The sequence below is a fragment of the Lissotriton helveticus genome, chromosome 2_1, assembly GCF_964261635.1.
Source record: "Lissotriton helveticus chromosome 2_1, aLisHel1.1, whole genome shotgun sequence".
Lineage (NCBI taxonomy): Eukaryota > Metazoa > Chordata > Amphibia > Caudata > Salamandridae > Lissotriton > Lissotriton helveticus.
In genome coordinates, this window is record NC_136059.1 from 1853299779 (window position 1) to 1853318412 (window position 18634).

Consider the following 18634-nt stretch of genomic DNA (forward strand, 5'->3'; position numbering starts at 1 on the left):
CCTCGCTCCTAAACAGGTAGTGAATAATCTTGGCCTTAAAGTCAGTCTTTGCCCATGAAAGACCAATTCATACTCCTAACCACCAGTAGCAGTGTTGAAGAAAGTTTTTTCCTATCTTCCTCTCGTCATCAGGAAAACCCTTGTTCAGGCTTGACTAAGAGCAAATTAGACTTCCACAATGCTCTACTCGCATCAGTCAATGAGACCTTAATGTCCAAATTGAAAGTTGCCCACAACACTGCAGCACAACTTGTGTGTAATCTTCCTTTCCATTCCGCGGCTGAGCCTTACATTGACTGCCTATTAAGCAAAGGACAATCTTTAAAATGTGTTGTCTCACTCATAAGTTATTAATGGGTAATGGACCTAGTTACCTATGTTGGAATCTAAACAACTACTGTCCAGTTAGGGATCTGCGCTTCAAGGACAAAGCCCTTCTTGTCGTTCCTCTTGTCCATTTGGACCCGTATTACTGGGTTGTCTTGCCGTATCATATTCCTATCTGTCCTAATTATATCAAATTCAGTTAACTGCTCAAAACAGCCTTATGTTAAATCTCCTTGCTAGGTTTTACCTGTGCTTATCATCAGTGCTGAGATACCTCTCAGGTGGTGATTCGCATGCTATATTAGCTGTGTTACCATAATATTTAGACAAGGAGAAGGTAAAGTGGATTCCAAAGCCTATCTGCCTCCATCACTCACTGGCATCAATATGAATCACTCTCAAATGCGTTCCCAGGCTATTATGGACAAATGTTGCAGGTTAATCCGTACCCAAATTAAGACCACCTCTGCCATAATGCTATGACAGATCCTGTCCCTCCTTAGAATTAAAACCAAAAGCTAAAGAACTATAATAAGGTGATGGGACCAGCTTTTGAAGATGTTTTGCCATTAAGCTTTTAATTACTTCTGTGAGAAGGGGAGCTAAAAGAGTCCTGACATGTGTATGATATTTCCCTTTGATAGCATGACCTAAATGTAAACTATAGGTTGGAGTCGGGGCAGAGATCTTGGTTTGGAAGCTACACACACACTCAACCATATCATTTAATGCCTCACACTTGTACCAACATAACCTTGAAGAAAGAGAAGATTTATAAAGGAGGCTAGGAGCAATGGATAATGAGGATAACATAAACTAAACGTCTAACCTCTACATTGTGAGAACCCACTCCCAGCTTAGGACATATGCATCTGGTGTAGTTAAGGCAGCTGCAACTCAAATGGTCAACTTAACATGTGTTTCTGGTCTGGCAATCTTGTGCACTGTTTCACTGGGCTTATTTTTTAATACAGTTTGCAAAATATCCATGTCTCCTGCACTTTTGTTTTATTTTTCACGGTCAGTTGCCTTGGTTCCCTTCTTCCTTGGTACTTTATTTCTTTAGCTGTATTGTTGTTCAGGTCCTAGAATCCTTTTACTTTGTATTTCATACTCCAGCTGCTGCCAGTCTCTCACAGTCCGACAGATGCTGGAAAGCCTCCAGATCATTTTGTCATTCATCAGCTGCCTAATTATCTTGGAGACAGATAAGTAGTATTTCAATTTCTCTATGAATGTTTTTTACCACACTCTACTACTATATAAATCCATTGTACCTCATTTAGTAAGAACATTTAAAATTACGCATTGCACTGCATGAGACACACCTAAAACCTTGCACGTGCCAGAGAAGCCTCTTTTTCTCTTTCAATCCCCAGCCCCCGTTTTCTCTGAGTTTCTTCTTCTGATAGCTAGTCAGCCTCCTTTCTGGGTTGCGGCTCAGGGCGCATGAGGGTACCCATAGGATCACTGCTTGTCTTCTCCAAACCCAACATTATCATCTGAGTGTTCCTCAGGGTATCTATTAGTATCAAAAGTGTTAAAATAGTGTTGCTTCAGTTCTTTCCCTTTTTTAAGACACAAGTCAGGCTATGCAGAGGCCGCTAAGTTAATTCTTCCAGGGCTAACTTTATGTGTCACGGACCTCAAATTCAGAGTAGTATTTCTTAAAGACTTGCAGAATACTGGAAGAGTGCCTTTTGGCAATAACCTGTACATTTTTATTTCAATGTATAGCTCTTTTGGATGTATAGTCCTAGGCTTGTTACGGCAATACTTTCAAAATATGTTACAAAATATGTCTGCTTTCTTTGTACCCTTAAGCCTTATGATTCAATGCTGTAATATTTGGCTGAGCTCTTAACCCTAGTACTCCTGTAGCATTTTGTCAGCATTTAAGTTTGAGATAGGAATACCTGCTTCAAACATAAATACAAGGTTGCATAATGATCTAACTTTAGTGTAGACGTTTTCCCTCTATAGTTTGAATTACTGTTGTTAACTCATGTGACCCTCAAGTTGATATGTGCGCTTAATAAAAACCCAATAATAATAATAATAACAAATCTGAATGACACTAAGGGACCAATGCGCGGAGCGGGTGGTATGCTGAGATTCGCTTTCGGCTGCCAGCCAGGTTATGACTTTAAAGTGGTGTGGCGGGCGGGCAGCGTGGCATTCCTGCAGTGGTGCCTTTGAAAAAGTCACACCAATGGGAATGAACAGCAAGGTTCCTGCTAAGCATAGGCGTAAAATCCGTTTCGCGGGCAAATTTGCGGATTTTTGACAATTTCGCGGACCGCGAATCGCGCGAATTTGCCCAAAAATCCGCAAATTTGCAAGTTGCGAATTATTTTGCTTGGTCGCGCTTGAAAAATACAATATTGCGCGCGCGGAGTTGACCTACCATTATTCTGAGTCCGCCGAGTTGTTTTTCTCCCGGTTTGCGCGTGCTGCGCCATTTTAGATCTTGCTGCGTGATCGCGCGTGAGTTTTTCGACCGCAATTACGTCATCGCGGTTTGCCATCTTGCACAGCGAGAGTTTGACAACGCGAGTACGTATTAAGGGCCCGCGATCACGCATCGCAGGAGTAAACAATGCCGAACACGTAGATGCGGCGCGCAGCTGACTTCCGGCGGGAGATTTGAACAGCTTGCGTTCCCGAAATTGCAAAAATTGCAATTCTGCACAAGAAATCCACCGCAGGCAGCATAAACCTTCTGAAAATGTTGATTTTGATCAGAATAACTCCTCAGATTGACATTTGGCTGCACTTTTTGGTGCAAGGAGTCCATTTGGGGGGGGGGGTGGGAGGAAGGAAGTGCCCCAGAGTCTCCAACTTCCTGTTCCTGTCCAGCAGGCTCCTCCGAGTGCTTTGTCCATCTCCTGGTCACTTTTCATTTGGATCTGGTGCTGGAAGGATTACTTTTTGTGGCTGCTGCTGGATATTTGTATTTGAGGACTTTTTGGACTTCACTTTTGGATTTGAGATTTTACAAGTAAGCTGGTGTTGTTTGTTTGGGGCATTGCAGTTGCTGCAACTACAATTTTAAAACTTTTTGACAACTGTAAAAAAACTATATTGTGGCCTGTGGGTAGCCACAGTATCCAGTAGGCCCAGGGTTTGTCATGGGTGCATGATACAACTGTTTCTGTGATTTTTTTAACTTCATTCTCATTTATGTCTTGGAATTTTAGCAGTTATATGTTGATTTTGGGGTGCCTGTAAAGCCTCACTAGCCAGTAGGCCCAGGTGTAGTGAGTGGTGCATGGACCTAGTCTTTCTGTGGGGTGTCTTGAATTTAAACATCCTTGAGGGCATGGATGGCATTGGATTGTGGTGATTTTTGTGTGTTTTTCGACTTTTTGGGGTGTTGTTGAGGCCTGGCCATGTGGGTGGGGGCCTTGAGGACTGGTCCAGGCAGGGCCTGGCCATGTGGTGGAGGTCAAGGGGCCATTTGGAAGCCTGGCAGTGTGCTCAGGCCTGCACCCAGTTTGCTTTGCTTTCATCCATTTTATGCCCAGGGGTACTGAGTGGTGCATGGACCAAGTCTTTCTGTGGTGTGTCTTGATTTTAAACACCATTGAGGGCATGGATGGCATTGAATTGGGGTGATTTTTGTGTGTTTTTTGACTTTTTGGGTGTTGTTGGGGCCTGGCCATGTGGGTGGGGGCCATTTTGAGGCCTGGTCCAGGCAGGGCCTGGCCATGTGGTGGGGGTCAAGGGGCCATTTGGAAGCTGGGCAGTGTGCTCAGGCCTGCACCCAGTTTGCTTTGCTTTCATCCATTTTATGCCCAGGGGTACTGAGTGTTGCATGGACTAAGTCTTTCTGTGGGGTGTCTTGATTTTAAACACGATTGAGGGCATGGATGGCATTGGACTGGAGTGATTTTGTGTGTTTTTCGACTTTTTGGGGTGTTGTTGGGGCCTGGCCATGTGGGTAGGGGCCATTTTGAGGCCTGGTCCAGGCAAAGCCTGGCCATGTGGTGGGGGTCAAGGGGCCATTTGGAAGCCAGGCAGTGTGCTCAGGCCTGCACCCAGTTTGCTTTGCTTTCATCCATTTTATGCCCAGGGGTACTGAGTGGTGCATGGACCAAGTCTTTCTGTGCGGTGTCTTGATTTTAAACACCATTGAGGGCATGGATGGCATTGGATTGGGGCGATTTTTGTGTGTTTTTTGACTTTTTGGGGTGTTTAACTGATGTTCCTCTGGCTTCCATTGCTTTTAGGTGCACAAGAGAACCACCAGTGCCAGGAAGAAGTCCTGCAGCGGTGTGTGCAGCACAACATCACGTGACATCACGTGTGGCCACAGACAAGACAACTCTGCAACTCTTGCAACTGCGGCCTGCTGTTCTGACATCTGAAGAAGATGGCCCCAAAGAAAGGTGGCCGTAGCGCCTCAGCGAAAAAAGTTGCCAGTGCCACTGCCAGTAAGAAGGAGCAGAAGAAGCAAGTGGCACCACCTAGGAAGGAGACTGGCGTGCCCACCGACACCTTTTTTGGGGAAAAAAACTACGGCTGCAGCAGCAGCAGTGTCCGCCGGGGACCAAGCTGGAAGCAGCACCTCTGCTTCATTGGGCTCAGTGCCACCACGCCAAGTTAGGCCCAAGCCCATGAGTGCCGCAAAGGCAGCCACTTTGATTGTTCAATCACCATCGACCAGTGATGTTGGCTCATCACAAGAAAGTAAAATCCACTCAACGCCGGGTGTAACTCAGCTGACGAGTGTTCAACAACCACAGCCGCAACGACAACCACAAGTGCAACTAGTACAAGCGCAAGTACATGGGCAAGGAGAGGCGCAAGTACATGGGCAAGGAGAGGCGCAAGTACATGGGCAAGGAGAGGCGCAAGTACATGGGCAAGGAGAGGCGCAAGTACATGGGCAAGGAGAGGCGCAAGTACATGCACAAGGAGAGGCGCAAGTAGAGGTGCATGGAGAGGTGCAACTAGAGGTTCATGGAGCGGCACAACTGCCTACAATGCTTGTTCCTCCTGAAGTAGGGGCACATCAGGAAATTGATATTCAAGTGGAGGTATCATCGGAGGAAGCCACTCCTTCTGAGGATGATCCATTGTCTTCCAAATCCCCAGCAAGAAAAAGGTCAAGGAGGGGTGCTACTTCTACTACTACAAGTTCTTCTTCAAGCCCCCTTCATTCTGATGACCTTGATCGTGATTGGAACCCAACAATGCAGTCCGACAGTGAGGCACGCCATGAGCCGACAAAGGTAGCTAAGCCTAAAAGGAAGGTTCCCGCAAGGCTTCGACTTATGGTTGATGACGATGAACAAGAAGTGGTGTCTTATGCTGCTGATGAACAGTCTGACCATGACCCAGTCATCACAGACGACACTCCAGCCACAGCGGGCTTGCAGCAGACGAACATTTTTACCCTATCCCGAATGGATGCTGAGCGGGATGTGGGCGGTGTGGCACTGGTACCACCACCAACGCAGTTAACTACAACACCAAAACAACCTATAGCTTCCATATTTTCTCGTCAGAAGGGCTGGCAGGGACCTCCATCCAGCTTGACCTCCATTACCTCAAGTAGTGGTGCTGTAAGTGAACAACAGAAACAAATTCAGCCACACCCATCCTCCACTTCATCTGGCATTGCAAGTCAAAGTAGCACCTCCACCACCAGCAGACATTTCCAGTCCCCAGTTTGGGACTGCTTTACTGTGAGCCAAAAGGCGGAAAACATGGTCATTTGTTCGATTTGTAAAGTATCAGTTAGTCGGGGTAAGCTTGGTACTAACTATGGTACCGGAGGCCAGAGAGGTCATCTCCAAAAACACCACACTATCCGGTGGGAGGCGCACCTAAGGAAGATCCGGGAAAACCAAAGTAGAACTGATCCAAATGTATCCATTGACAGGCATCTTATGCAGACGAGGGGCTGATTGTGCAGGAGGTAAGTCAAGAACCGACCGACATTTTTCTGGTACACCCAGTACCCCTGGCAGCAGCACTGCAGTGGTAGCGCCCACACCCTCTACCCCTGCAACATGTATGAGGTACATTAGGAGGTCTGGGACAGACACCAATGCAAAAAACTAAATCAATGAGCCTAACTGGTTTGAAGTCTGCATCATCATCATTATCATCACATAAAATGGTCCAGCCCACCATTAGCAACGTGTTCGGATGCGCCATTTGAACGCAACCACCCAACGGTACGTCTGTATAACGCAAAGCTGACTAAAATGCTAGCGCTGGACCTTCTCCCTTTCTCTTTCGTGGAAGGGGTGGGTTTTCTTGAATTTGTGGCAACAGTCTGCCCTAAATGGAAGGTTCCTAGCCGGTCCTATTTTGCCAAGGTTGCTGTTCCAGTACTACATCAAGATGTGCTGGAGGTGATTGGCGCAGCTATTCTGAAGAGTGCTGTTCACACTATCCACATGACAAAAGACATGTGGACCAGTTGCCAAGCCCTTGATTACATGTGCATCAGTGCACACTCGGTCTCTTTTGCAGGGGTCGAACAACAGTTAAAACAAGCAGGTGTTGACACTGAAAAAGTTTTTCAAGCTACTCGCAAACATGCAAAAGTAGGCATGTTTGCCATGGAGAAATCTCACACTGCACGTAACCTTTTGGAAGAGTTTAACAAGAAGGTCAATGAATGGCTGCATCCAAGAAATCGCATAGTTGGTTATGTTTCCACGGATAATGGCAGTAATATAGTTAGGGCCATGACTAATGGTGGATATTTCAGAGTGCCGTGTTTGGCGCACAGTATTAACATCGTGGTATAAGAATTCTTGAAAAAAGAAGAGCCAATCATCAAATTACTGACCACCTGCTGAAGAATCTGCACACATTTCAGCCATTCTTTTAAGGCCCGGAAGGAGCTGAGGAGCATTCAACATGAATGTAAACTGCCAGTCAAAGGCCTAATCCAGGAGGTGGCAACACGTTGGAACTCAACCGTTTACATGTTTGAGCGTCTGTCAGAGCAGTGGGGGGTAATAAATGAGTATGTCTATAAACTGGGTTCTACTCACAAAGAAATGAGGCTATAGTTGGAGGAATGGAAGCTAATTGCAAGCCTGACAGACATGCTTCGTCCTTTTGAGGTCTTCACACGTGAAGTCAGCAGGGAGGACTGTTCTTTGGGCAAAGCTATCCCATTGTTGGTCATGCTAGAGCACCAACTGAAGGAGGTGTTTGCAACGTTCAGAGATCATGCTGAAAAGCGAGAAGAAAATGGTTTGGCGGAGAAATTATTAAGGCGCCTAGTTTCACAATGAAAGGCTCCAAAACATACATACAGAACAACGTTACATTTGTGCCACTATTCTGGATCCGAGGTACAAAAAGGCAGTAACCAGCAAAGCATTCATTCCTTTTGATGAAGCAGATGTTTCAAAGTACAAACATTTGCTCGCTGTGTCAGCCACTTGGTTCGAAAAAGAGCGGAGGAAATTGCACGGAGACAGCACAAGTACAAATGAAACAGCAGGCCATGCGGCGTCAAGTTCCACTTCTGAATCCGTGGCCGAAGGGAGTCACTTTCCCTCACAGCCGTTAACGACACCATAAATCGTGTCATCATCATCCTCACCTGCACCCGGCCCCAAAAAAATATTGTCGGAAGCGGATTGGCTAACTCAGCATGGGTTTGCTTGGTCGACTGCTGCAAAGGCCACAGATTTTACGCAAAGTGGAGCAACCCTGGAGAACCTTGAGTCGGTGGTGCAGGCCTATCTGGATGACTCAACAGAGGTCTGTCTTAATGAGAACCCATTGGTGTATTGGTATAGGAAAAGGTCTGGATGGCGACTGATCAGCAACCTGGCTCTAAATTATTTGTCTTGCCCAGTCGCAAGCGTGTCTTCTCAACGTGTGTTCAGTGCTGCTAGTGCCATTGTAACTTCAAAAAGGACCCACCTCTCGACCAAAAATGTGGAGAGGTTAACAATAATCAAGATGAATCAGCACTTCATACCACCCTATTACAAAATACGTGAATGCACGCAGGAAGAAGAGGACACCAACTTAAGTGATGCCGACGGAAGTTCTTCTCTGTCACCAGACCTTCTCCCGTCTCAATTCATAGACTTTGAGGACGAGCTCTACTTCCCTGACACCGAGGCCTGAAAATTACTTCCTTTTTTTCCGTACTTATTCACTTTTATTCCTGTGTGTCTTTCTTTGTTTTGCAACTTTTACCACAACAAAACTCTAATCACCTAATCACAACAAGTCCATCATCAGCACTGCCTTCATCTTATTTCCATTATTGATTTGAAAGTGCCGCAGTCTGCATTCCTGATGTTCACAAGTTCACAACTCAATCATGCTCCTTTATCCTCCTCCTCCAGACTCCCCCTATCCATTTCCCTCAAGGTAGATGGATGGATTATGGAGAATAAATAAACTTTGTCTTCGTAGACGAGTCCCCTCAAGTGGGACTGAAATTACTGACTGACTACATGCTTGCTGATTGTTGACAGACTTACTTCTGAAATTGACAGGAGAGGCTGCCCAGTGGGCCCTCACTTTCCGAAGAAGATGCGGACAGAAAGTAGAACAGGTATTGAATAATGAGAAGATGGCATGCAGTGGACAGCAATGGCTGTCTGTCTCTGTTGAAACCAATTGCTGTTTGTTTTTTGTGTACAGCTCAATTTGCCATGTTTAGATTATACCAGTATTGCAGGTTTTTTGGGGTTTCTTTGGGGGTGTTCTAGATTTGCGGTGCTGGGTCGGGGGGTCTGGGAGCACTGCTGGCACAGTCTAATTTTGATTGCATTTGTTTTTCAGGAAATCCATGGTGGAAAAGGGGAGTTATGGCCTAGCTGCAGAGCGCGCTTGGTGTGATTTTGGAATGAGGCCTAAATATTTCTAAGTGTGAGTTTTTCCGGTTTTGCTTTTTGCCTGTTTGGGGGTCTTCTACTTTTTTTCGCCTGGGTTGACGGTTCCTGGGGCATTGCTGGGAAGGTCTAATACCGGATAAAAGTGTTTTGGAGACAATCCATGGTGAAAAAGTTTTTCACTTTTCAGAGTTTTCGCTCACTTTTGTGTTTTCGGGGGCCTGCTTGGGGGTGTTCCTGGTGTTTGGGGGTCTTGGAGCAACACTGGGTATGGATAGTTTTGATTGCAAGTGGTTTGAAGAAAATCCATGGTGGCAAAGGGGAGTTAGGGCCTAGCTGCAGAGCTTGCATGGAGTGATTTTGGAATGAGGCCAAAATAATTCTAAGTGCCCGTTTTTGTATTTTTGCTTTTTGCCTGTTTGGGGGTCTTCTACTTTTTTTCGCCTGGGTTGACGGGTCTGGGGGCATTGCTGGGAAGGTCTAATACCAGATAAAAGTGTTTTGGAGACAATCCATGGTGAATTTTTTTTTCACTTTTCAGAGTTTTCGCTCACTTTCGTGTTTTCGGGGGCCTGCTTGGGGGTGTTCCTGGTGTTTGGGGGGTCTTGGAGCAACACTGGGTATGGATAGTTTTGATTGTAAGTGGTTTGAAGAAAATCCATGGTGGCAAAGGGGAGTTAGGGCCTTACTGCAGAGCTCGCATGGAGTGATTTTGGAATGAGGCCAAAATAATTCTAAGTGCCCGTTTTTGTATTTTTGCTTTTTGCCTGTTTGGGGGTCTTCTACTTTTTTCGCCTGGGTTGACGGGTCTGGGGGCATTGCTGGGAGGGTCTAATACCGGATAAAAGTGTTTTGGAGACAATCCATGGAGAAAAAGTTTTTCACTTTTCAGAGTTTTCGCTCACTTTTGTTTTTTCGGGGGCCTGCTTGGGGGTGTTCCTGGTGTTTGGGGGGGGTTAGGGGGTCTTGGAGCAACGCTGGGTATGGATAGTTTTGATTGTAAGTGGTTTGAAGAAAATCCATGGTGGCAAAGGGGAGTTAGGGCCTAGCTGCAGAGCTCGCATGGAGTGATTTTGGAATGAGGCCAAAATAATTTTAAGTGCCCGTTTTTGTATTTTTGCTTTTTGCCTGTTTGGGGGTCTTCTACTTTTTTTCGCCTGGGTTGACGGGTCTGGGGGCATTGCTGGGAAGGTCTAATACCGGATAAAAGTGGTTTGGACTAAATCCATGATGAAAAAGTTTTTCCGTTTTTGCTTACTTGCCTGTTTTTGAGGTGCTGTTTGGGGGTGTTCCTGGTGTTTGGGGGTGGGTTTTGGGGTCTGGAGCACTGCTGGCACAGTCTAATTTTGATTGCATTTGTTTTTCAGGAAATCCATGGTGGAAAAGGGGAGTTATGGCCTAGCTGCAGAGCGCGTTTGGACAAAATTGAAAGAAGGCCGAAAATATGAGATTTTCAATTTTTTCTTTTTGCCTGTTTGGGGGGGGGTTCTGCTTTTTTGCGGGTGGGTTGGTGGGTCTTGGGGCATTGCTGGGAAGTTCTAATATCGGAATCAAGTGGTTTGGACAAAATCCATGGTGAAAAAGGGGGGTTAGGGCCTAGGGTTAGAGTTAGGGTTTGGGTTAGGGTTAGGGTTAGGGTTCTTAAATCGCTGTTTCCACTTTACACATAGCTTGAGGGGAAAGATCTGCAAATTTCGCCCACACTTATTTATCCTTGAAAAGGAGACTCTGAGTACGCACTTTCGAAATGATGCTTGTATGTTTTGTAATACTGTCGACTCTGAAACTGAAAGTGTTATTTTTGCACTACACAGCGTACCTTATATTTTTTTCTCCGTGGTGTTTAAATTTCACTTCCTGTTTTCCCATCAACAATTACAGGCCGGCTTTTACCCTGTGCAATGACAAAAAGGATGACCTCAGGTTTAGCTACCCGCAATTCAGCATCCGCCAGGCAGTCAGTGGACAAGGTGTCTTCTGGTCCCCAACATTGATCGGCGGAGCGTCAGATGGAATGGAGGAGTACCGCGAAAGAGGAATGGCTGGATGCATGCAACTTCCCAAATTCAACAGGACAACTACAACAACATACAGTTACAGTATCCATCTTCATTTCAACTCATTTTTTAGGTAATGTTATTGCTGTGAACTACTGTGAGTGTGACACTGTGCATTTGTTTGCTCTCTGCTTCAATTCATCCCTCCAGCCATTGTATACGTTATTCTTTGCTATTTGTTAAACTAATTTAATGTACAAAGTGGTTCTTCTCTCAGAGGGCAGATAGGCAAGTGAAATTACGTAATTACTGCAGCCCTGTACTGTCACATTGTTGTTTCTTCATAGTACATTGTAGAAAGTACTACTTACTTTACAAAAACCTATCCATTTAGAAAACAACTTCATGCATGCAGTAGTACATGCACTTCCTTTATGTCCCTTAAAAGATTTATGAATAGCTTTGTATCCAAAGATTTGTTTATCTTCATTTGTTGTTTGTCCATGCTGTGTTTTTTTTTTCCTCTCTCCACAAAACTTTACCCACAAACCCCATTCCCATCCAAGTTTCAAACCCTAACCCTCTTCGCCCGGGCTGTGTGGTTTTCATTGAGGTGTGAGCAGATTACAACAATAATTCCACACACCTGCTGGGGAGGATAAGGTGCAATCTACCTCCTCAACTCAATTTTAAGGCAGCTAGATGAATCCTAGGATATTGTAATTCTGGGTAAAAAAACAACAATGAGTATTTTAAAATAAATTCTAAATTTCATGCCCACCATCGATTGGATCCATCGTCAACATCATCCTCCTACATGTCAAGAAGACTTGTGTTACGCTGCTGTGTCACTGTTCTTGTTGTAGCCATAATCATCCATGCAATTCTTTTTTTCCCCATACTTATCTTCAGCATTGCTTAGGCTACTGTTCCTTCTAATATTCCTCTCATGCCACTCAATGTCTAATTCTTTTACTTTGTTTTTCATATGCTGCTACTGCTAGTGTGGTACCACTCCTACTACTAACACCAAAACAACGGAATTTCGGTCCTGGATGGTGTAATCGCCATTTGCCATGCAGCCAGGGCTGGGCCTAGCTCTGTTCTCAAACACGAATCACAGGTAAGATAAGCATTTTGGGGAGGTAGAAAGATGGGCTAGGATGCTTAGGAGAGACTGATAGTAGTACAAGTAAAGTACTAGTAGGCCAATTGAATTCACTAACTCTGTTAGTGGCATTTTTGGAAGTTTTAGATAATTCATGCTGGTAATTTTGAGGAAAACCAAATGTGCTGTAACTCCCGCCCGCCACTCCACAAAAGAAGATCAAAGCGTACACTATGTTGAAGTATGTAAAATGAATAATGTATTTCCCCTAACAAAAATCAACTAGTCCTACCCCTCCCTAACCCAAACTATTGTCCATTTGAAGTAGTCCAAAAATAAATTTTCCCCAACTCCCGATTCCCACCCCCCCAACAGTCTTTAAAAAAGGGGCAAGGGACACAGTCACTTCCGGCGGTGTTTGGGTAGGCGGTCCTTGCAGAGGACCCGGAGCTGCTTTTCAAGGTCGTCCACCTTGCGCTCCAGGTAGTCCACTCTCAAGCTTAGGCAGCGCATGCATGCCTTCCAGGCTCTCAGGGGGCCAGCTGCTGATGGTCTTGCAGCTGAGCGGCGGTGGGGGGCTGTCCGAGCCCGGCAGTGGGATGGAGGCTGCTGGCTGGACACGGTGGCAGTGGCAGTGCTGGAGAAGGTTGGTGACGTTCCCTCCTCGTTCTCCCGAGCCCACAGCCGGCAATATTCCACTTGAATGGCCTCCATCCTCCGGGCCCTGGCCCGGACAGCAAACTCCCCTCTGGTGAGCTTTTTGGGAGCATCTATATGAAGAAAGAAAGAAAAATAATGTCACCAATACTCTTTAACAATAATAACACAAAATAATTCAACAGAAAGTTGTCTCACAGTAACACTAGCAAATTGCAAGCACAGTATAACATTTTGGCATGTATCTTTCCGCCGTCTTTGTAGGCCAGTAACAGTGAGAGTTTCAGGAATTCTACTACCTGTTTTCTTCTTTTTTTCTCTACTTTTGCGAAAAAAATTAATTACTTGTATGTGAACTTGTGGTAGCCGGCATAATGCCAGCTCAGTCAGCTTGCACCCAAGAAAAAGAGACACAAGCCATGATGACGCAGAATTGCATGCATTACTTTAAGCAGTATATGCAGGTGGGGATGGGAAGCTCTTACATTTGTATAGGGGTGGCACTGGCCATACTCAGTTACATCAAGGGCTACTGCTCAATGTAAGTTCTATTTCGCACTGCCCCCCCGGGCCTTCAGTACTACAAAAGAAAAATGAAGATTATTAATTTCTGATCATGTCTCCAGCCGATCACATGATCGCTTTGCTTATGTGCTGCATGACTTTAGGTGCTTTATTCTGATAGATTGAGTGAACAACAGCGATAGTCCACCCATGATTAACACAGCAGAAAGAAAATTATGAACATAGGGAGTGAGTGTGGTAACCATAATTGCCGGAGGAAGGGACTTGATATAATTGTCAACTATACAATACATACACAATATATGCTGTGCTTGCAAAGTAAACTACTGAACTGTTACTTTAGGCAAGGGAGAGTTTCAGAACAATCACAACTTGTAGTATTTGGATTTCCTCTGCTTTGCTACTCTGGCACGGACATGCTGTTCGAACAAAGTAACACTCTTCATGCACTGAGCGTCTGCTCTACATACACCTCTGCTATGTATGAGGAAGAAGATACCATCCGGGCTTCCAAAGTAAACATCTATCATTTTTCTTAATGTCTCAACTGTAACAACTTTACTTTTTCTCAACAACCAAATAACACCTTTTTCATTTCATTTGGTAAACCACCGTCTTCTTGACTTGCATTTGAGTTTCACCCAAATCATATATTGCAATGTTATGTTATGTTATGTTATTTTATTTTATAAAGCGCACGGATGCCGCAGCCAAGAGGCGTCCCGGCGCTTAGGAATGGTAAGAAAACACAACACGGAAATTAATAAAACCAGACAGAAGGACTAAACAGTTGAAAATAAGAAAGTCTTCAAGGCCTTTCTGAATGGAAGCAGATCAGGAATGGCGCGAAGGGAGACAGGCAGGGAGTTCCAGAGAGCTGCCGCCATCACAGAGAAAGAGCGTCCGCCCACACACCACACATGAATTTTCTGATTGACCCACACAGGCAGCCCTTTTTTCCTTTCTCCTACAACCATCCTTGCTTCAAGCAGCCATGCATCTGATTCCTTCCTATCAGCCACCTCTGCCTGCATTCAAAAACACGTATCATTCTTTAGTCATATATGTTACGACTCGCTAGTCCTTCCATTGACCCTAAGTTCTTTCCCTTTTCGTTCATCACATCCCTCAAGTTCATCTGATATGACTTGGCTTCACGATAAAATTTTCCCAGCTGATTTGAAGTCAAATAGAGGGGGCCGTTGCTTACTCGAGAACTACCACCGCTAATGGTATTGCTAAGTCAAGGGTGACTGTCTTCTCCGTGATTGGCGAAAAAGAAATGTAATTATAAATCAGTAACTGTTCTTAACAGTACAGTGTACTTGTAGTAGTGTACTTTCTACTGTACAGTACATTATACACTCCTTTGCGAGCCTACTCTAAAATGTCAATAAGAAAGGATGATAATAATAACTTACCACCGTCCACCGCTGCTGAGCCATCCCCATCAGCTCCTCCTGGTGGCGCCGCCGCTTGAGTGGACCCCTCCGCGCTGCTGGCCCCGGCACAGGTGTTGGCAAGTGCTGCATCAGATGTTGTAACGCCTAGAAAAAACGTGTCATATTTTTAGATGCCATACACCACCCCCTACTTCGTCTTGTAATGGAAGAGAAAATGTTAAACAATTTTTAATTATTGGGAGTGAAAAGAAGTCACGTTTTGGGGAGGGTGTTAACTTATATGCTTTGCCATAACATGCAACTCTTTTTGGCACACCTGATGAATGCTTGCTCTTTAACGTGCAACATTTTTATAATTACAGAGAGAACCAACTACTCCTCATCACCACCAGGAGGACTTGAATTTCCAACTAGGTGAGGGCTCCCGAGTCCCGCACAGTTACTTCTGACTGAGGTATGTGGAAAGTCGAACTGCACCTATCATCAACAATGTCCTATTTCTATTGTCCATACTTCTGTATGTGCAGAATAGTCCCTGAAACACTAGCGGTATGGTATGTGCTACTATCAAATCAAAAAGACAACTACTAGCTTATTCTTGGTGGACATTGACGTTTTGTTGTTGGAAATTGTCAAAGCACTAACATTAAGAAGACTGGAATAGACAGCAAGGGCAACCCAGAGGACTGCACTGAGTGCCCCTAGAGCTATTGCTTGATCAGAGTTTTGTTTAACACCGTTTGCCGACTAGGCAAGCTTAGCTACCTACACAGACCGACTCAGAAATACTAGTGAATAGAAGTAGCACAGAGAGTGATGGTAGAGAGGCAGGATAAGAATGTAGAAACAGTGTACAAGGAGATCAAAGACTATTTTGTAAAAGTTAGGGAAGTATAAATATATTAACAACAGAACTACTTACTGGGGCCAGCAGAAGAGCCTGCAGTGGACCGTTCATCCTGCCCACTCTGTTCCGCCGGAGTCTGGGGTGGTGCTGTCCTCTTGCCCCTGGGAGGTGCTGATTATAATGAAATAAACACAAACATGGATGATTGTTTTTTGGAAATATTTGATTTCTTTGACCACAATCCTAAATTATCTCGGGGAAACAAATTAGCAAGAATTGCACTACATATATTGACCTGTCTGATCTGGTCAACTAGGAGGATACTAGTACAGTATTGCTGGATTCGCAGACCGTCTACTTGGAAAGTTATGCAAATCACTAACTAAACCAACAACAAAAAGGTTCTACTACGACTGCCAGCACTCAGCAGCCCGCGACGTGACAGACACAGTCCGTCATGATGATTGCTGACCAAATAACAAGTCATATTATACTCAACCTGAACCTATCAATCCATCACTATCTCTTCTTCTTAGTGGCAGCAGGAGTGCAAAGGAAGGACTAGACTTGAGTCTCTAGTCTCTCTAGCATTACGCACTTCTGTAAAGTACTACACTCATAAATATTCAGGCCAAATGAGCAAAAAGTTGCAAACAAGTAAGCATAGTAGCAACGCCACTGAGCAGGCAAGCACCTGCAGTCACAGAAGCTATTTAAACGTTACTTTACCTGCAATGTAATCGAATTGGCAGAATTCTTGCTCACCGGGAAAAACATATATTAGCAATATAACACCGAGCAGAAGAAAACAAAGAAGTTATTAAATAGCTACTCACCAAGGCCAGGGATCTCCACACCGAGCAGGTGGAGCAGGTCCTGCTCGCGGTCGAGGAGGTCCGACCACCGGTGCGTCGCTTGCTGGTAGGTGCGCCGGACCCCTGACTCCCTCCGCATGGCCCGGCACACCTTTTCCCACAGCTGGCGACGCTCCCGGAGGCCATACAATACCGTGAGCCTGCCCCCTGCTGCCACGGTCTTGGGGAGGTGGCGCTGCACAAAAAAGATCACTGCGGCCACCTCCACCGCGCTGAATGTCTCCCTGGCCACCACTTCCTCCCCTCGCAACCGCCCGCAAGAGAGCTGGGTACGGGGTGCAGGACCCTTCCACTTCCCCTTCTCCTTCCCGGCTCCCTTTGCCATGGTCCTGTACAGCAGGAAAAAAAAGGAAAGAATAGGGAAAAAGTAAAGAAAAAAAAAGTTTTAAAAAGTAGCTTTAAAAGTAACGAAAAGTTGAAAAAAACACAAAATATAGATCTAGAAAAAAAGAGGGATAGATATAGAGTAGAAAAGATTAAAAAAAGTCCAAAGAAACAAAGGATTACACAGATGAAAGGAGGATTAGAAAGCATGCACAGAACCATAGCAATGAATGAAAAACAAGATGGCCGCGCCCATTGAGGACCGCGTGGGTAAGTTCGCGTGATTTTTTACCCGCGAGTACGCAGAAACACGCGCGAACTCGTAATAGCATGCCGCACACAACGCGGCATTGCCAATAGCGCCCAGAAACGGAAATACGCAACACGCACAAGATGGCTGCGCCCATGTACGACTGCATGGGCAACCTCGCTGTCGGTGCGCTGCAAGCGGCCCGCGAATAAGTAAAAAAACGCGCAAACATGCAAAAAAAAGAAATTCGCATGAATTCGCGAATTCTGCGGATCGCGAATTCGCTTTCGTGTGATTTCGCGGACTGCGAATTCACAAATTTCTCCCATACTTACACGGCATGAATTCGTAAGTCCATGCCGTGCTGTAACTGGTGTGCATACACACAGGGGGAACACATGCTGTGCCCCCTGTGTGCATCCACATGCGTAGGAGGCAAGCTTTGTTTCCTCTTCGCCACATGTACATGGAGGAGGAATCTCTATGGCACTGCTGATGGAGAGGAAACTCGTGATACGCTAGGTGGGACCTCAGCAGTCCTGTCAAGCATGTTGCAGTCTCTGAGCCTCCAGCAAATGGCAGTTCCGTGGTGGCAACAGGGGTCCCAGGGCGGCCCGACTGCCCAACTCATAATGGGGCAGTCAGACTGCCAGTGTGGCAGTGGCCAGACCATCACCGCTGCACCCCCGCTGGTCTTGCTGTTCTCGGACCGCAAAACTCATAATCGGGACATAAGAATAAATGTATCATTGTATACAAAGAGTAAAGAACTGAATGAAATGCAAACCTGAATTACCAGTGAAATTCAGCAGTTATTACCTGAGCTAACTATAACTTATGCCCCCACAATGCATTGCTTATGACCTCAAACGTTACATCACTCATGACATCTCAATTGACATCACTGTAGACATCATCCACAGAACCACTTACACACCCACTTACAGTCCCATACAAACTCTGGTATGTCCACTCACACAACCCATACAACCACCCACTTACCCATTCACAGACCCATACAAAAAATCCCATGCGAAAATCTGCTGCAAGTTCCAAGGTTTAAGAAGTCTAGATGGGGAGGCAGCGCATTTTCTATTTTTGCTGCTAGTCTATGGGACTCCCTTCCTGGCGATCTCTCGGGACTGATGTCTCATTCTCTCTTTTGCAAGGCTTTGAAGACCTGGCTCTTTAAAATGATTTCTGTCTGAACAGTATGTTAATTTTGTATGACAGTCCTGCCAATAGCGACTTGACGCCACTGGGCATAGTGTGGGCTTTAGAAATCTAATATTCATTCATTGATTCATACCAGTACTCCTACACTTACTCAATACTCCATCGAGCCACTCACATACCCACTCACTCACTCACTCACTCACTTCTACAGCCACTCATATAACCATTCACTCATCCATACAGCTACTCACACAACTAGCCACTCACCCATACAGCCACTCATGCAGTCACGAACTCAGCCATACAGCTACTCA